The sequence below is a fragment of the Chiroxiphia lanceolata genome, chromosome 13, assembly GCF_009829145.1.
Source record: "Chiroxiphia lanceolata isolate bChiLan1 chromosome 13, bChiLan1.pri, whole genome shotgun sequence".
Lineage (NCBI taxonomy): Eukaryota > Metazoa > Chordata > Aves > Passeriformes > Pipridae > Chiroxiphia > Chiroxiphia lanceolata.
The window spans coordinates 20,623,678-20,644,882 of NC_045649.1; positions in this window are offsets into that span (position 1 = coordinate 20,623,678).

Below are 21,205 nucleotides of genomic sequence, written 5' to 3' on the forward strand. Positions count from 1 at the left end.
CTGAGGGTATATAAGCTGACTAGTGACTGGGGTTTTGGGTTTTTTTCCTTCTCCTTCACCCCCAGCAGATCAAGGCCACCACTTCAACTGACAGACATGGAAGCTGCAACTACCAAGTTTCATCACTGGACCCTGTGGGCGGTGACTATATACATCTGTCCACTCTCAGCTTTTCTTTCCCTTACTCTCCCCTAGCCTTATCCTGTCTTTCCTTTCTCTCTCTTATGCATTCTCCCCCCCCCCCAAAGGTTATCTCTATGTCACATTGTTATATGACAACACCCAAAATGCTAGCATAGCTGTTGATACAGAATTGTTAAAATAAACCTTGCCAGTATATGTTTTCAGACACCGATTATTCAGTGTCTTTTCACTGTAATCCACCCCAAGGGAATTATTGATACACCCCCCTCCCCTTTTCCTGGGATGGGTCATAACAGATGCTACTCACAGTTGTTAAACCCAGGAGATAAAACTCCTGTGTTTTATCTAATGTTACCAATGATTCATTAGCCACATGAAAAAAATAAGATATAGGGTAGAGATGGGAAGAGGAAGAAAGTTTACTTTAGATTTTTAGTGTTCTAAATATGTTATTGATGGGGACAAAGATGAACATCTTTCTACAAACATGAACGCAATTTCACTCAAATACATAAAGTCTTTTCTAGTGAATATTTTGTGGCCTACTTTTCCTGTAATCTCATGATATTGACTTCTGATTTTCACGTGCTAAACTTCAACCTTTCACAGCTCTTCAGAGTTCACTATTTTATACATGCAGACAAAGGTTAATGAGAGTGTAATTTTAAATATTTGTGTACAATAAACATACACAGACATACGGTCATTTTGAGTGTAAGGCTTGTCATAAAGGTTCTACTTATTAGGGCAACAGTTGTGAATGTGAACTTTATAGAGCTGTTCATTAAAATATCTTGTTTCTGTATATTCAGAAGATTCTAATAATTGAACTAGAACAGTGTCCTGAGCTCACATCAATAAATCTTGATGGGGGCTGAGGCCTGGAGAGCACCTTGTGGTTCAAATTGAGAGGGAAGAAAACAAAGGAGGAACTTGGCAAGGAAAGCAGAAAAGAGGTGTTTAACAGCCAAGATAATCTTCTTAGTATTCAAATGTGATAAAGCACCCAGATGTTTGGACAGAAAGAGGAGCTGAATGTTCTGTAAGCAGAGATTTACAGGTTTTTTCCTCCCAGGGCTGTAAGAATGTAACAATGCATACAGTTAATATGCTCTTACATTCTCGACAGTAAAGCCTCAGCCTGAACTGTGGTATTTCAGTAGGGGATGGAGTTTAAGCCTTACCAAAACCACAGTTTCTTCAAAAAACCCCACATCCACGTAAAGGATTGTGTTGCCAAAACCGACCTGTATGAGCAGAAATTTCTAAACTCATTAGGGATATTCAGTCCCAACAAAGCTCAGTAGAGGAATAACAAGTGATTGATTTGATTTCCTAAGATGATAAAATGAGTAGTTCTTTAAATTTTGAAGATAATAATTAGACAAACATATCTGAACCCGGTAATGTAAGATGATGAAATCCTTCTCTTGGCAAAAGAGCTTGGGTATTTTCCCTTGAGCCCTTCTCCTTAAACTCTCCATTTGAGACACCCAGAGCCAAAGGATTCATTGGACTCCAGAACTTGTGTTCTGCACATAAACTTCTGTTTCAAAGCTGTCCCCAGTACTCTTTAGGCTGTCTGTGCTCTAACACTTTCCACACCTTTCTTTTCAGATGAGTGTCTCAAAGTGAAGAAAGCCTTGGAATGATGTGACAGCTCTATTTGTGCAAGAGCTAACAGTATGAGAAGAGTCCTGAACAGAAAGTATTTTCATTTTAATTCCAAATTTCTCCTTGGCTCCTCGATATAGAAATATATTGTTTATCGTAGTTAGACTATTGATACATTCATCTTTCTTTCTTCTTGCCAATATTAGGTTACTGTATAGATTTAAATGAATACTACATCTCGTTGGTTAGTCTGTGTACTGAGATAAATCAATAAACTCATTTGCAAAACTTAATAAGATGGTGGAAAGAATTAACGGTAGCTGAGCTCTTTTGAATAATAAGTTATGTGTTGCCATAAAAATCTCTATCTTTGAGCAAACAGTCTGGATTCCACGGTGGGCAAGGCTTCCTACCAGCTATGTAGGCCAACCAGTTTTATGTATATAGGACAACCAAAAGGAAGATGGGTTGCAGACACTTAATTTGAAGAGTATTATTTTTAGTACCACTAAGGACTAGTGGCATGAAAACAATTAGGATCTTTTGTCAAGTTAATTAAATTTTAGTAAGTGTAGTAGTCTCAGTGGGTTTAGTACACCAGAGGAAATGCTAATTAAAACTTAAATTCTTCCTGGTATAATAAGGAGCTCTAACTCTAGTAGCAAATGAATGTTTTGCATACTGATAGATATTCAAACACTGATTTTTAAGTAGATGAGGGTGAACCCTTAAATGATTCAGATCTGCTGAAGGCTCACTTGAGAGCACTGATAACTGTGTTACATCTTGGAGAAATCCACCTAAGGAACATTAAACAATCTGGAAAACTTCCCTCATTCTCAATAGAAATGGTGTCAACTTTGCAGAGTCCAAACAAACATAAAGCAATTCAAATGCAAGGGAAATGTAAATGTTTAAAAATATGGGGCAAAAGAAAGAAAATCCTTCTACCAACCATGCTTCCCTGCATGTTTTTTCTGGTGCCTTGCTAAGCAGGAGAGATTTATTGAGGTATGTTGGTCTGTGGCAGGTACAAGGAGACCGACTGTGCATTTTTTTGTTCATGTGATTTGATTTGCAATAGTCAGCCAACCATTTGGTATCTTCTTACACCTCCTGCTTCATCATTACCTTCTTGAAAGTAGACTCCTCTGATAGCCTAAGGGTTAAGCAGGCACACAAGAAAGATGGAGAGGGGATTTTTTACAAGAGCACGCTGTGACAGGACAGAGGGGAATGGGTTCCCATTGACAGAGAGGAGGGTTAGATGGGATATTGGGAAGAAATTGTTCCCTGTGAGGAGGGGGAGGCCCTGGTACAGGTTGCCCAGACAAGCTGTGACTGCCCCATCCCTGGAAGTGTCCAAGGCCAGGTTGGACGTGGTTTGGAGCAACCCAGGCTAGTGGAAAGTGTCCCTGCCCATGGCTGAGGGTGGAATGGGATGACCTTAAATGTCTCTTCCAACCCATGCCAATCTATGATTCCAATTATATAATAATTCTAATTCTACAATAATTCCAATTCTAATTATACAATAGTAAGGCTTTTATCTTAGTTTTATGCTTCTCTTTTACATATTGATTTACTGAGTAAATGCCACGGCCCGAGGGTAAAAGGGATAGGGATGCGGCACCACACAAAAGGGTTCGGACTCGGTTGAAGGTCAAGGGTGCAATGTCACTTTACTGGGGGAAAACAGGGACTCATATAAGGTATGAGCAAGGGGAGGTTCCGTAACTGGGGCGGAGCATGGGATTGGCAACTCAGGATGAAACAGGATTGGGAGACAGGGGAAAGATGGGTGTGACTTAGGGGTGTCCAAGGGAAGGGACCAATGGGAGCTCACTCTGCACTGCGGCAACTCTCAGCCAGTCAGTGAGAGATGAGCAGGAAAACCAGGGGAGAACAGGGGAGAAAACAACTTTTGAGGGGAAATAACTGAGGGCAAGTCTGAACAATCCCTGAACAATACAAACCATAGGGAATAACATGGGGGTACATTATAATATGGTATAAAACTGGTAATAAACTGGGGAATAACAAGTCAGTCCATGGAATAATAGTCTTTTCAGGCCCCATAAACATCCCTCCAGGCCTTGAATCGTTCCCAGTTGGATTTGTGATCCTCCTCAAGAAAATTCAGACATGAAAAAGACTTTCCTTCAAAGTGACAGTCCCCCACCTGGACTGGAAACCCTTTGGCTTGAAATTTTATCTCCATTCAAAAAGATAAGCAAACAGCATTATGGTCTTTCCCTGTCCCATGGAGAATGATATCTGAGAGCTGTTTACACCCTTACCAAGGTTAGGCTATATCAGCGTGTGCATCCTTACCCTGGGACAGAAAGTGTGGCTGAAGGGTCCTCCCTTCCGAAGGGAGTGTGCTCGTCTCTGCCAGAATAAGTTCAGGGTCACATTGCAAATCTACTCTGTTGCACTCTAAAGACTGGGAATATTGATGAAAATCTGTTTGGCTGCTTAAATTCATCTGATAGTCTGAGCTTGAAGTCATTTGGGCAATTAATGTTCATCTTTGCAACCACTCCAAGGAAAGGTCAAACCTGGGAGAGATCTGTAAGTTACCGGGGATCTGCCTGGCACGGACACAGAGCTGCTCCCTGGGAAAAGCAGCTGTGAGGAGGAGAGTGCACCTGGCTCTGCCCTCAGCACTACACTGCCTCCTTCACATCTTGCTTCTCTTATCCTTATGCCCCTGAGATACTGGTATAAAGGGTAGCTGCTTTTCAGTAAGGAACAACTGCTCATCCCATCATGGATTACTTGGGAGCCTTGTGAGGTAAAAGCAGAATAGTCACTTTGGGGAAAAAGAATTTAAAAAAGAAAAAGGAAAAAAGAAAAAAAGAAAAAAAAAAAGAAAAAGAGAGAGCTTGCAGTGTGTGTTGTTTGTGTGTTTGATGGTAAACCAGAGTGTTTTCTATAGGCTGGAAATGCACAGAGCACTATTGGAGGGTAAGAAACCAAAAGAAGCTGAGATTGCCTTTGTAGCTACTGCTCAGGAGTCTCTCTAAGCTCCCTCTGCTCAGTCATTACTGGCTCAAGTGCATAAGTCAGATGGTGGCCTTTGTCTGCTTTTCCCTTCCTTACCTAATTAATATACAACCATAGAATCCCAGAATGGTTTGGGTTGGAAGGGACATTAAAGCTCATCCAATGCCACCCCCTGCCATGGGCAGGGGCACCTCCCACTAGCCCAGGTTGTTCCAAGCCCCGTCCAGCCTGGCCTTGGACACTTCCAGGGATAGGGCAGTCACAGCTTGTCTGGGCAACCTGGGCCAGGGCCTCCCCACCCTCCCAGGGCAGTGATGCTGCATCGAAGATGTGAGTAAGGAGGAGATACAGAAAATGTACCACACCCCCATGTCCTCACTAGCAAGGAGGGTGGCATCTGCTGAGCTTGGAATGATTTCTCTCTCCTGTAATAATGTAAGAGGTGAAAAAAAAGAGCTGAAATCAATTCTTATTGACTTGAAAGCAGGAATAGGTTTGCTGGGGATAGTAGTGGACACTGCAGAAATTCAAATAGAGTTGTGGCAGTTTCCAACTGTGCAGTCCCTTTGGATCAGATGTCAATACACATTTGGGAGCTGGAATTTCATTCACATACTCTTTATTCCTTGAAAATAATACCTGAAAACACGCCTCCTGAAATTCCCCCCCCCCATTCCTTTAACCGCCATCCAACCTGCACAGCTGATTGAGCACCATATGCTCTGCCCGTGGCTTTGACAGACATTTATTTACCCTTGGTTCATAATTCCTATGTACAGAACAGCTATGACACAACCCTTGAAGTTTCCTTAACAAAGTGATTTTGGTGTCATTCACTCAAAAAAGATGCAGAATTCAAATCAGCCTGCAGATAACTTTTTCTGGAAGCAGTCTCCAGTGTCAGACAGATTAAACAGTATGGAGAGAGCTCTGGCTGCTACAGATTCACTTTTGTCTGTTCCCAGGTGCTTCCAGCCAGCAGGAAAACAACAATGGAACCCACTGCAGCCATGGAAAAACAACGAACATTCTAGTCTCCCTATCAGTGCGTTGTTCAACATAGGTTAACACTGATACATCCACAAAATCCTTGGACCTTGAAAGTTTGAGGCAACTTTACTTCAGAAATGGAAATATCTTTTAAATCCGTTTGGCAGCCTGGCAGTGGATTAGCAAATATATAAGGAAAATGCACAACAGCTTATATATCCATCTTCTATTCTGACAAGTCAAGCTTAAGTTATTGATAACAGACTTGTAAACATACTCCTATGTCATGCAAACCTGACTTACTTTTTGAGGTTTTCTGATGGGTCTGTAACTGAAGCTTTTTTTCTCAGAAGCTGAAGGAAGGTAATGTATATTTTTGCAATATCAAAGTGTAATATCAGTTCAGCTCATCTGTGATGAACTATCAGTAAGGAAAGAAAAGTTTTTGTAAAACTGGAATTCTGTTCCTGACACACAATGCACAGACTTTGCTGCTTCACAGCCGACACTCCTGCCCATACTCTAAGCCAATAATTAACTCAATAAAAGGAATACACTTTCTGTAGAACTTCATTTTAAACGGCAAAACCAGAGCAAACCTAGAGCTTAAAATTAAACAGACGCAAATCACAGTGCAAATAATTAATTTAAAAACGTCACCTTGTACCTTTCAGAAAGCCATCTACCACACAGATCCATCCCAGGACAGAAACATTATTCAACCACACTGAGAGAGTGGTTTTTTGCTGCGTGACAAATTATGGCAGGACACCACCTCAATGCCCAACACAAGGTGACTAATCACAGCTGAAGGAAGGCAGATGTAGATTTAGATATTAGCAAGAGATTCCTTCCTGTGGGGGTGGTGAGGCCCTGGCCCAGGTTGTCCAGAGAAGCTGTGGCTGCCCCATCCCTGGAAGTGTCCAAGACCAGGTTGGACGGGGCTTGGAGCAACCTGGGCTAGTGGAAGGTGTCCCTGCCCATGGCAGGGGGCGGAATGGGATGATCTTTAAGGTCCCTTCCAACCCAAACCATTCTGGGATTCTGTGATCTCTGACAAGAAACAGCCAACATCAAACTTAATGTTCATTTGTGAGTGGTTTAGTTTTGGTTTTGCTTCAAAATGGTTATTTATCAATAGGGAAGGTGCTGTTGGTGTGGTTAATGTTGAACAAAAATGCAAGTGCTGGGTCAGTTTGGCACATCGGGCACACTTCATGTGCTGTGATAATTGTGCTGCTTTAGTAACCTTGAATAGAGCCCAAACAAATTTACTGAGACTGCAAAAATGTGCTGTGGAAGAACGGAAATCTTTTTCGTCCTGTGCCCCCAGCCTGTACTTAACCCCTAAGAAAACACAGAAGATTAAGAGAGGTCCCTGCAGCACATACAGTAAGTGCCTTCCAACAACCTTGAATTTTCAGGCAAGTAATACAACAATATGGCACTGGCCATGCAAACAAGACTGATACCAACAGGCCTTTGGTCCTCCCCTCTCTGTACGTGTTTCACCTATAACTGGTATTTTCTGAGAGGTGGAGTCTTGTTTCTTTCTTAGAATTGTCATTCCAGAATACAAATCTGAAAAGGATGTTTATATACTGAATGACAATTTCTTCCTTTCTCTGTTGCTGCCAAGGTATCAGCAGTACAATACTTTATACCATATGTATATGTATATGCTTAAGTATACTTATATTTTATACTGTCTTTACATAATGTTAAGTATCCTTTTTCAGACTCCAAGTTCGATTTTATGCCCTTCAGATCTCTCCTCCTCCATTCCAAATTTTCCAGCTCAAAACATTATTTTAAACATTGATGATGGTTGCTCTGTTTTGCCATGGAGCAAAGAGAGTAACTCTGATGACTCAATCTTTTCTTATATTCCAGAGTATCTACAACTTTATTGTAACAAATGGTATAAACCTTGAAACTTCAACAACAAGCTAGAAATTCCCAGTCTGCTCTCCTGTCTTCTGGAAAATTCAATAAGTATGAAACCTATTTGAGTGGCATTAGATCCCTTCAAACTACAGCTTCTGGAGTTTCTGAAGATGTGTGTTGTTATTGGAATATTTTTTTGCTTTCTCTTTGCTGGGATTTGTATTTGGAAACAAAATCAAAATAGCTGTATTAATGGACAAATTGGAAGGGACAGGAACTGGTAAGATTTTAGGGAGTTTCTCTACTGTCTTTAGGCACCAGATGCTCACTTAGAATGGAGTTCCAATGCCTATGGACATAACCATGTGCTTTTACTCTTTTAAGATAGGATACATCCTGCTGTTTTACCACTTGATTGTGAACAAGATTTTCATTCCTCCTGACAAGTACAAAAAATACTTGTATGTGTGTGCAGCTGCAGTTATGTAATTTCCAACCTGCAGACTCCATATTTCCCTACTATGTTTTACAATAGCTGTGTCACACATTCAAATTCACAAAGGTCACATTAATGCCTCATTAATGCCTGTTAGTGCAGCAACCACCCAGTCAGAGGAGAAATCCAGAAATGGGTGTTTAGCTATAACTGCACTGATGATTCCCTTAGTTCTTTTTTTCTTTGAATCTCCCTTCCTAGATACGAATCAAGAGCTCATTTTCTTATAAAAGTGATTCATATCAGCAGCAAGACGAGGAGAACTGTGTTGATGACTGATCATCTTAGTATATTGAGTGTTTGCAAGGATCCTGAGCTGTCTAATGTACTTAGTTATAATCAGATGATAACTGCTGTGCTTAAGGAGTTTAATTTACCTTGGACTACATTTCATGTGTCATTCCAGCACCCTGATATCACTGCTTTTAGGAAAAGAAATTTCAATAATAAATCAGCAGGAGCATATCTATAAATTCAGCAGAAGAGAGAGATTAGAGAACCTTGGTACCAGTTCAATTTTCCAGTCATATTCAACTACATGTTTCTACCAGGACAGGGAAGGGATATAGAAAATGGTTTCATTAAGAGTCTGTGTTTATGTATTTAAATAGTGCAGTTTTTCAGAAGGCACAGTCCAACAGTGGTAGCCAGCCAGTGATCGTTTGTTAAAACTGTTCAAGAGTTTGAGAGCAGCAATCATTTTTCTGAAGGAAGATTGCAAACTGCATTTTTATACTTCTCCAGGCTCATAATGGTGTGGAAATAGAGAGTTTCACTTTTGCTCCATCCAAGGTATATAATAGCATTAATGATCACCTTCATTGCTTTGTTATATCTGCTTCTACTGGTGTTCAACTAATACCTCCTGACCAAGAACCAGCAATTCCAGGGAAAAGTAGATTTACTAAGTGCTTTCACTATCAGACAGGTATATTTTGGCTATTTCATAAAATATTCAAAATGAAACCACAATATCTGCTAAAGTCTTAGCAAGATAGTTTATGAAAATATTTGCATAACACCAAGAAAATACTCATTGTTTGCAGGGAGTGATGCTGCCAGATGTAAGTGAACTGTGTATTGAAGGAAAGTGATTCCCCTGCTAATAAAACCGGTTATGTTGTAAAGTCCCAGAGCAGAGAAGAAATCACCAAACCTGAAGTCTCTTAAAGGAATATGCTTGGAAAACAAAAATTAAAAAGAAAAAAAAAAAAGCTTTGCTTTGGGTAAAATTTTATATTCTTGAAGTCTAAAACACACATCATCTTTTTTATACACACACAGATAACACTTATATATTGATCAGCTGGTGGTGCAAGTAATTTCCTGTAAATCAGGCAGCCAAGCGCTCGTTATTAGGTAACTTGTGCATTTTAAAAAAACTAACTCAATCCATAATTTTAGTGTTCTGAATAAAAAAAACTTGCAGGCTATTTCCATCAGAAGGGAAAGATGAAGTTGTGGTCTCTGGATGCAAACAGCTCTTGATCTACAGTAGCACTGTGAGCAATGTAGAGAGGTGGCATTTGGGGCCAGAAATGAAAAGCTCTGCTACTTTCATGGTTGGATTTTTTATATGCCACTAACACATTTCTGCAGGAGCCAAATTCAGCTTTATCCCACGTCACAAACCCTGCTCTCATAATTCCTACATCTGCCATATCTCCTCTATTTTTGTTGAGACTTAACTGAGTGTGTTGAAATTCAAAGAATTTTCACCTCTAAGTGAGATATGGATTCTTGTGTGGTAAAAGAGAAAAAGAGCCTAATGAGGAAAAAACCTTGCTAAGTAAGCTAAAATAAAAACCTCATTCTCTTCTGAATTAAATTAATTGATGAGATTATATTTGCAAAGGTAAGTACTGGGGCTAGGACCTGTTCTTTAATCTTCCAGAAGAATGTGATGAGTGGGTGTTAATTACCATTCTACAAGCTTCCTTCTCCTTGTAAGAGCTTGATAAGTAGAATGTTAACATTTGTTTCCCACTTACACTTTATTGTCTGCCCAGTTTCTCCATTCTTCATTTTTTTGTGATCATTTTTGAAAAGCCATATTTTAGAAAAGAGAAATCTGAATGTGTTTCTCTTGTTGCTGGACAGCAGCTGAGATCAAGGCCAATATTTATTTCAGCATCATTTTATATTATGAAATTAAATGGAACTGTACTTATAAATCTTTTTTTGATGTAACTACTTCAACTTCCAGAATTAAAATGCCTCCTTTAGTTCATATATAGTCTATTTTTGTCACAAAAAAAAATTGGCCTGAATAAGAGACCATACAGATAATATAGTTTTCAGCTCAACAAGGGACAAACCTCAGCTTCACAGTTTGGACCTGTTGCTAAACATCAGTGAAGAAATAGGAAAAAACTGTTTTCCCCAGACAGTGGTACTTCACCAACATAAGAGTAAACACACACGCACATGCAGCATTAGTTACCATTTTACATTTTTCAAATGTGGATAAAGTATTTAACTACAAAGTTTAATACAGATTTTTATCATCCCTTAACCAACTTTATTTCCAAACATTTACACTTAATGAAATGCAGGGACAAAGTAATAAAATAGAATCAAATGCAAAATAGATTTAAGGTCCAGCTGGCTTTCTGATGTATAAAATTATTCCACATTACAATCTCTTAAATTTTTTATATTGACTAAAAAGAACAAAAAAAGCCAGGATTCATAGAGAGAATTACTTTTACTCAAGGACAGAATGATTTCTAGAGTTGGATGCAGAAACTGTTATGGACAATATAATTGGCGTCCCATGCCAGAGGGGTTGGAGCCCGACGAACTTAAATGTCTCTTCCAACACAAGCCATTCTATGACATAAGGATTTCAATAGCGGAGTTTAAAGGTAAATAGACACCTAATGATATGTGCTTGAATTTTTTGAGTCATTGACTCTCTGATTTAAACCAAAATGAAGTGTTTAAATAAAAATGAGGCATTTAAATGAGCATCAGGTATACAGGATTTGATTTGTGAAACGATTTGTGCATCACCAAAGCAGAGTAGGATCCAACCCCACTCAGGTGCAGCTGACAGTAAGGAGAGACTCCCTACCAGGGATATCCTGCTCCCCCTGCCCTTGCCTCCATCCTGCAGTCAAGAGTCCTTTCCTACATCCATCCCAGGGGGAGTAAAATCTGCTCCTGCTTTATGGTGGGTGCCTTGCAGCGGCTCCCATTTTCAGGAAGATCTAGGAGAGGCTACTCTTAAAAGGGCTGGAGTGGAGTCAAAATGAATAATAGCTTGTGCAGCCTCCAAGCACTGCTGGAGCCTCTGAGTATTAACAAACAGAATGAACATTTACAGGTTAAAGATCTGTTTGGTTGGTGGTTATTTTTCAGCATTAAACATAATTTACAGCTGGCTGATTTATGGGCATGGAGTCATTTAAGATATTAAACAGTACCAAGTAGCTCTTTCATAGCTGCTGAGCTGCTTCAAGTCTTCCACCCAGCTCCTGTGTCATCCCTCTTAAACAAAGGGACCATTAATAAACTGCTCTGTGCAGAACAAGAAAGGACTCAGCACTGCAGCCTCATTTCAGAGGTAATAGACTTACTAATGAGCAAATGCCACTGCAATAGTTTTAGGCTATTATTTTTAGTAATGTATGTGCCTTGCTATAGCTCTGCATGTGGTAAGCCCAGCTCAAGGAAAACATTCCATGGTTATTCACATCAGAGTCTGTTTTGTGATATTTTTCTGTAAAGAAATCCAGACAAAAGCTTCCACAGGACCATGTGCCAAGGTCAGAGCCAGTTATTATTTAAGAAAATATTGTTGAAATCAATGAGAACTGGTGTAGGAGTGGGAGGAGGGACTGTAGCAGTAGTCTCTCAGGGTTTCATTCCACATCTGTCTTTAAAAGAAAGATACAACTCACACTCTCTCTTAGCTCTTTGTGTGTTGCTTGAGTGGAATGATTTGGAGAGGACAGGGAGAGAGAGAGATGCTTATATCAGGTTTGCTCATAAACCTAAAATTTTGGCAGACAGTATAGAGAACTTTGAAATTACCAAATATTTCAGGGGAATGTGGGGTAAGTACTGAGTGAACTTTAAAACACCTCCTGGGATCTGCAGGAGGATTTATGGTAGCTATTTGAAACCAAACTAAATATAGAGATTTCACATCGTTCCAATCCCAAGTTAGACTATGCTGGCAGTTCAGGCTGGGTTCTCCTTTGAGCTTTCAGTTTTGTTTGAATCTGAAACTCAAAGCAAAACTCGGGAGATGCAAACATATGCAGACAGTTTCCCCCTGAAGTGCTAACTGACTGGTGAACCAAAACCCAGCTGAACTACAGTCTATTTAAAATCCAACAGGGAAACACTTGGCTAAGGACAACATTTTATTCCCTTACATACATAAAAGGCAGATAAAATGGTAGTACAGCATCAACCACACAAGAGCATATTTAGAGGACAATGAGAAAGTCTCTGCTCCATACAATACATTTTGATAGAGCATGTCACATCAGCTCCTTGAACATCTGTACGAGCTGTGACTTCACCTGTGCACTGCTTGGGAAAAAAAGAACATGTCCAGAACCACTGCACTGTCCACCTCCCTTCCTTGTTCCTCTCCAAGATAAATCAGTTTGAAAGAAATTTTTTGGTGAAGGGCTTGATGACCATCTGTCCTAGTTAGAACAGCTGGGACCAATTCATCACTGGATGGGTGTAGCCCAAAACTGTGTATTCTGTAGCCTTCCAAGCCTTCCATACCATTTCCCAGAAACTGTTATCAGTAGAGGCCTGCAAGGTGGGGGGATGTTCCTGTCCTCATGCCCTTTTATGGAATTCCCTACTCTGAGGGAAGGACTGAGCATTCCTGCCTGAGCTGGAGAATATATAAACCTGGAGTTTCAGAACCTTTCCATCACTCGTGGGATCCAGAGGAGGACTGCAGCTCACCACTCTCAGCCAGACTGCAGCTCACCGCTCAGCTGGGCTGAGACCACCCCCCTCGGCCGGGCTGCAATCACCACCTTTGGCCGGACTGCAGCAGCTCTCCCACTGGCAGGTTTTTTCCCCTCTCCCTTTGCTTTGGACTCGGTGGGGGCCCAGGGAGCACCGCTTTGTTTGTGCCCCGGGGTGCTGGGTTGTACATTTGGGCTTTGTGGGTTAGGGCCGGTTGCTTGTCTGTGTGGTCGTACTTATTGTATTATTTTATTAAATTGTTATTCTGACTTGTAATCTCTCTTTTGAGTTGGGTTGGTTTCCCTTGCTGATTAACTTTTAAACCAGCACACCATCTTCCTCCTGCTCTTGGCTGCCAGACCCATGACTTCCACAGTGACACCTCAGCAATAGCAGAGACAAAAATGCTGCCACACTGCCAAAGGTCTCCTTAGAGAACAAAAATAATGTTTGTAATGGAAGCCTTTCATAGGAAACTGGGAAGAGGGAACTTGAAACAAGGATGGTTTCCTTGTATGGCAGGTAAGAGGAGGGAGCTCTTACTGCAGGCATGCAGAGTTAATGAGAATTAACCATGGGCAGCACAGTACTGGACTGTACAAGACAGATTCCCATTGGGAAGAGGGAAAGGACAGTCAAGAGCCCGTCTCACACTAGATAGAACATCTGGCCAGTGACTGTTCCATTCAGACAAATTACCAGGTGGGTGTTCAGTGTGATTTACCATTTACAGGCTCTGCTTTGCTGCACACGTTCAGAATATTCACTTCTGAGCACTGACTCCTGGTGTCCTTTGCTCTGCCATCATGGTCCTGCTGGTCCCCCGAAGCAGCAACTCCTCTAACAAAGGCTTCACATCACCCAGAAGTACTCAGATGCATTAAACAGCTAAAAAAAGCTCTTTACATTTTGTGATGTAAAGAGCTGCAGTTATAGAAATAGGCAATTTCATAGTCACCCAGCAGCAAGGAAAGGCCAGAGCAAAAAGTGTCAGTAAGAGCTGGGATGAGCTAACTGAAAAAAGAGGAATATTGTGTCTCCAAAGGGAGGCAGCAGTACAATGATCATGTCAAGAGAAGGGACGGGGATGGGCAGTGTGGGATTTCTGTCAGTAATAATCAAATAATCGAATTGTTTGAGCTCAGCTCATATATTCCTGTCACTCTTCAGCCATCAGTGTAACAGAGAGGATCACACCGTGGAAACCACCTTGTCCTCCACCACCAGGTCTCAGATGGAACCTGTCTTCAGGGCTACAGCTGGAGCTGCACTTCTGATGAAGGGTCTTCAGCTTAAGAACTGTTACAAGGCAAAATTCATTACTATCACAATTACCATTCCTATGTTAACAGATGGGCAGATGAGATTGTGAGAGTGTTATTTGCTCAAGGTCACACAGGAAATCTATGGCAGAACCCTGGTTTGAACACAAGTCCCCAGAGGCCAAACCAAATGCTTTAAGCTCAAAGCCATTCTTTTTTCCTCAAACAGCCCAGCTGGCGCTTCACTTACAGAGTGCGGCAGGTAAGGACTGACATTCTGAGTGCTTTCAGGTGATATTATCAGCATATAGCAACAAAGATGCGCAGTGAAATGCTGGCAGCCAAAGGGATAAGTGATGATTATAAGAGAAACTGTTTGTGTTTCTAGCCATCTGTTGGCAAATAACCCAAATTATTATTATTATTTTTAGAAGTGCTAGTTCTGCCATAGCTGTATTTCTGGGGTAGGGGAGCTCTCCTCTAGTAGTGGATGGCTGAGAAAAAGTATTTGCTTCTGGGAGAAAACCGAAACACAAAACTTCATAAACTTCTAACTCAACCTACTGATAAAATCCAAGGGCTTTACATTCACAAGTTTCTTATTAAACATAACCATAAGATCTGGACAATGAAAAATATTACAGTGCATTACAAGAGCAAAGGTGCAGGTGACATACACAGGATCTTAGCATGTGAAGCTTTTGCTTTCTAAGTTTTAAATCTCTCCTGCTGCAATTACTGCAAAAGAAAAACAGCTTTCATAAGCAGCATCCCTTTCTCTCCACACACAAGGTGGCTTGCTCTGTCTGACCCTCACACAAACAACAATTTAATTCCTACCTAACCAAAGTGCCTGAGCGTCCGAGCAGCGTAACAGGTACCAGCTGTGTCTCCTTATGTGCTCTGGGAAAACAACAGCTGCAGGAGAAGACCAGAGCATGGAGGGACTGCTGCTCAGGACACACAGGACACAGTGCTGAAGGCTCTATTGCCAGGCACACAGTGTCTTTCTCACTTGCAGCAAAAGAAGGTAGAGCAGAAGGCAGCTCCTCTCGGCCCAGAGGAGCAGGTCAGCAGTGAGGACAGTCTGTGGCTGAGCTGGGGAGGAAGGGCTGTCCCTACCACTGAGTTTGAGTAGGAACTTGTAAACCAAAACTTAAAGACTAACTTTTTCTTTAGCTATCATAGGTGTCCTCCGTGGAATTAGCTGAGCATTCCCTCAAACTTACATAAACTCTGCAGTTCTTTCCTGCCACTAGACAAAGGTATCCTCGACATCACACACATCTGTGAAGTTAGTGGAAAACAAGTTACACATTCTGATTTATTGTCTGCTTTGGCTCAAACCAACAGGACTACGCATTTAGGGGGGAAATAACCTCCATGCTGTCTGTATATTTATAACCTTGTCATTTAAACGTTTGGCAGCCTTTCAGCTGCTCCATATGGTCATTGTATTAAGTTTTACCATAAAAGGAACTAAGAAGCATAGTGGAAAGAAAGCTGATATTGTATGGCTTAAAAGTCTGGCAGTAAAAATAATAATCAAGGAAAATTTTCAATAATGGTCATTTGTGGTACCTCAGGAACTTCAAAGTCCTTGTAATGAAACACTGTCATCCATAAACACTGCTGGCAGACTATCCTCATACAAGATGACTTAGAATACACACATCAAAGCTACTGTTAACCTTGTGCTTAACATAAATAGACTTTTTTTTTTTGGAAGGTAACATCAGAAGGAGACAAAATTAGAATTTAGAAATTGGAAAAATTCTACACTGTTTGAGGGGTAGTATAAAATAGCAAAGAAATAAAGTCTTCTGGAAGAAAGTTTGGAAATGGGCCTGATAATTTACACTTATCAGAGTATTATGACATGGCTGGAAACAAACTAAATTTGACAACATCATACATGCACTGTTGTACTTCTGTATGCATTTGCAATTGCTGTATCCGCACCTGGCTGCAGATGCTGACATCTCTTCTCCCAAGCTGCTGTCCTTAGGCAGAATTCAAAGCAAAGCTAAGACAAATATCAAGGAAAAATAAACAGTTCAATCTCTCACCCTTAAGTTTGTATCAGCTTTGCAGGTTTAGAAGTTTGTGGTTGTTATTTAGGAGCTGAGTCTTTGTGCTTTGAGATGCAAAATATTCTCTTTACAATTAGCTAATTCTGATTTTTTTGTGTGTCACAAGAGTTTCTCTTGAAATCCAGCAATGGACCAGAGGCAGCTGAAACAACTCCCACAGCAGCATCTCCTCACAGCCCTGTGGCACTTCTGAGAACTGAGGGGCCCTCCTCTGTGGAGAACAAATCACAGTTGTTTCCCCTACAAACCTTCCTACTTTCAGATTCGAATCAAAAGTACCCCAGTTATTGAACACCATCTGTGACTCCATGCAACGGAAATAATCTGTTGCCTCTTTGGAGAAACTGAGCCTGGAGTGTGACCCCAACACTGCTCACATGGCAAATGATTTGTACAGTAACTTCAATTGGGGATGGATAGAGAGAAGGTATAATTTAATTAATAAAATGAAAATCTAAAACTCTTCTGAACTCAGGACTTTTTCCTCCTTGTGAACTCTCCAAAATGTTCCACATTATTTTCTATTATTACCCAGACTGTAGGTGAAGAGTTGAAATATCAAGCTGACCTGCCACCTGGGACAGAGCTATCCAAATTCTTATACTCAATATCCAATCATTTCCCATTTCCTTGCTTTCTTGCTTGTGCCACTTGATGAGCCTTTCCCCTGCACAGCTCGTCCCACGTTGCCAAAGCACAGAATGTAACTGAGCAGTTTTCCAAATGTAATATTTATACCATAGTCATATTTAGACAAGATCACCAGGAAACAGTCAATCAACCAGCACTCACAGTCAGAGGAGAATTCACATTTTACATTAATAATAATAAAATTCTGAAGATTAATATCTACAGCAGTGGAGGGTAAATCAATAAAACTCATGGCATATTGCAAAATCCTGTAAGGTAAGACATCCAGAAGTAGCTCTCCAGTGACTCAAGCAAATTCCAGTTCCCTTGCCATCTTCTGCCCTAGTCTATGCTTTTTAATATTAATTTCCTTGTGTGAAACGTCTAATTATCCTTCAGTATAATCTGTGCAATTCTTTTGGCTCATTCAGTGGCATGTTAACTGCAGTGATCCTTCGTGAGAAATTTCTGAATTATTAAATGATTTATATGCAAAAAAAGAAATTCCCAATGGAATTCATCTGGTCTCTATTAGTCAAATAATTCATAATTTTGTTGACATTTGCACATATTTTTCCAGTGCGATTATGGGATAGTATTTAATGAACAAACTGCTTTTGATTAGCAAATTAGCACCATCATCTCCCGATCATGAAATAAACCTCAAATCTTCCATTCCCTATTTGGGAATCCTCAGGTAAATGTCACTGCAAGACTTTATTGTGTGATGTGTTAGAGAGTCATAGAATGTTTTGAGTTGGAAGGGACCTCCAAAGGTCATTCAGTCCAACCCCCCCCACCACGGGCAGGGACACCTTCCACGAGACCAGGTTGCTCAGTCTTTGTTCACAATGCATGAATAGATATTGGTGCATGTGGACATGATTCATTATTTCAAGAGAAATACTTTAAAATTAAACCAAATCCAATTTATCCCAACTTAAAACCCCAGAGCAGTAGATAAAGCAGAACTGACAGATCAGAAACATTATTAATACTTATGCATGATTCATTTTTCTTTGCCATGTCAAAACACTTTGGAGTCAATTGTTGTTTTAAATACTTGTATATTCTGAAATTCAAAGTAACTTGTCAATGAAACATGAAATTTGTCAGTACTCTCATTATCCCTGTGCTAAAAAAATTCATAAATACATAAATACACCTTCTTGATTTTAAATGTTTATCATTCTTGCTTTTTTTTGAGAATGATTTGATAGTACATTAATAATGAAAGGTAGAAAATAATCAGGATCTAAGTAAAAATGCTTAATTCAAGAGACAAACACACAAACCAGTTTTAGTAATTAATAGAAAGTCAATGTCTTATCATATTATCACTGAGAGTTGCTATCTTTCTCAGCTGGCTCCAGGAAATATTTAAAAGAGATAATACACAAAATAATTCATGAGTTTGTACTTTTTATAAAGACATGAGAATGTGGCTGCGTTTTCAAACTGTGTTGCCATTTGTTTTGTGGAATTAGTATGAACACTTTCCAAAAGTTGCTGGTTTTCGAACCAATGTCCTGTTCTTAATTTAAAAAAGTAATACTGAGCTACATCAGGGACAACTTTATATACATCCCTTTGATTAGCTGGTATATGGACACATTTGTATGTCATTCATAAAATCCCGAAACGTATCCAGCTTTTGCCTAAATTTTGTTGGAGGACTTTTTCATTATGGACAATCTCTGGCTGATGTATTTGACAAAACGGAGTAGGAATTGAACTGTTCCTGTGGAAAAATACAGCAATTAATAGCTTTCATAGTGCTCTTTGCACTAAATTTACTGCTGTGAAATCAGTTTACAGGGCACAATTTTAGTCATGTGGGGAACTCTAAATGAGATACAAAACATATTATTGTATCAAGATGCAAAGTGTGATTTCCTTTCCCAAATTCTATCTTGAAATATCAGAGAAGTGACACCTACCTACAGGTATTTATATCTCCCAAACATTAGAAGTAAACATTAAAATAATATATCAAGTTGTACCAGACGGCGTAAGTTCTACACTCAGAAAAGCACAAAATCTTACAGCATCTGCTCCTGTGAATGATTGTTTTGGGGTGGGAGAACTCAAACTGATAAAACAAGCTGTTTATGACCACAAAGATGGAATTATGGGCATAAAACTCACTTTTACACATCTTATAGTAAAAAAGCAAAGTTGTCACATAATGACACGAACAGATGAGAAGTGCCACGTGCATGTGGCATGTCTGGGCAGGTTTGGATCTCCTGAGTGTGCCCACACAGCCACACCCCCTGTGCTCACAAACTGTTCTTGCCCTTCAGGCACCCCCATTTCCTCCCCACACAGCTTGGTTTGCTCTGAAAATATCTTCCAACCAGCAATGCCCATCAGTGTAAAAATGCCCATCAGCAATGCCCATCAGCTGTGAAATCCCATGGGGTTATAAAACAGACAGACTGGGAGAGCTTTCTTTCAAAAACTGTAGTGACCATGTTTGACTCTCAGTGGAAAGAAACACTGGAAAATGCATGTCTTCATTAAGAGACAATTATAAGCTGAAGATGCTGGATACACCTTTATGCACCCCTTTAGAACCAGCAAATCTCTCTATACTGACAGGACAGAGGACTTTTCTCTGCAAGGGAAGTGAGTGTTAAAAGTGCTTGACTTTCCCACTACACAATCTGGACAAAAATAGCTTTTCCCTTGAGTTACGTCCCTACTAATGTGGAAGTGCAGCTAGAGGTTGCTAGAATGGGGAGAAAATATTCCACCACTCATTTGCCACCATGGCTTTGCCTTCTGTAAACAAAGATGTGGGGTCTCCTCCCTCGATTATGCCGCAAAGTATTTACTAACACCTGCAGACCTTATACAAGAAGCCTCTAAATTTGAAGCTGATACAGTTTAAGGAGTAACACAAAATCTGAGTGCAGATCACTCTTGTACATCAGCCCCAAAACAGTAAAATTTATTCTCATAAATGAAATGTAAATGAGTGATAAATTTCCTAGAAGACTTTGAAAAAGTATTTGGGTGGTGTGAATATTCTGGGTTTTTCTGTAACACTTTAAGAAAGTATTATTCATTCAAATGCCAGAGTTAAGTACCACACTCTGATTTGAACTGGAGTGGTAAAATGGACAAATGCTGGACAGTCCCAGTGCTGTGACTGCTGTGACACCACAGGCAGAGCAGAGCAGACAGTGACTGTTGTCTCTGTGATGCCTCTGCCAGTGTGCACAAACAAAATGGGTAAATCTCTCCTGCTGTCTCTTCTTCCTCTAACTGGATTCACAGCAATGGCACCTGTTAGTATCTGCTTCTAAACGAACCTTATTTCTTGTGCAGTTGTTGATAACTTAAATTGCCTCTTACCCACGAGCTCTTAAATGCAATCAATATCTACTAACACCACAGACTGTTAATCAGAGAAGGGTGACATATTCTTATTCGACCTTTATCAGCAAACCCTCTTAGTGATGACACTTTACTGCTTAACCACCATTTTGTTCCAACATTATTCATCTTTGGAGAAACTGCAAGCTGAGGGAAATCAATGACATAAAGGACAGAATTTCATCCCTGAGCTCTGGATTCAGGATTGAGGATTGTGCAATACAGGGCTGCAACACCTGCAGGTTTATAAGCAGTGAAACTACATTTATGTTTTTACCCAACACATCCATTGACATCTGAGCAGGTATTTCTGGTCATTCATGCCCCTGTGAGGGTGGGGAGGTCCTGGCACAGGTTGCCCAGACAAGCTGCGGCTGCCCCATCCCTGGAAGTGTCCAAGGCCAGGTTGGACGGGGTTTGGAGCAACCTGAGCTGGTGGAAGGTGTCCCTGCCCATGGCAGGGGGTGGGATGGGATGATGTTTAAGGTCTCTTCCAACCCAAACCATTTCATGATTCTCTGATTCTCAGACTTTTGACTGACCCTTATGCCTATAACTTCAGTGTACTTCCTAAAGGCTCTCCTGCCATTTATACACTTTCCACACAGTTTTCTCCAATAGAAAATAAAAATGCATAGACATCCAAGAGTAGAATTTGACCATGTTTTACACAGTCTTTACATAAGTAAAAAATTGTCTGTGCCTTTTATAAACACAAGAACAAAACGGCAGAATGTGATTCTACAATTGAA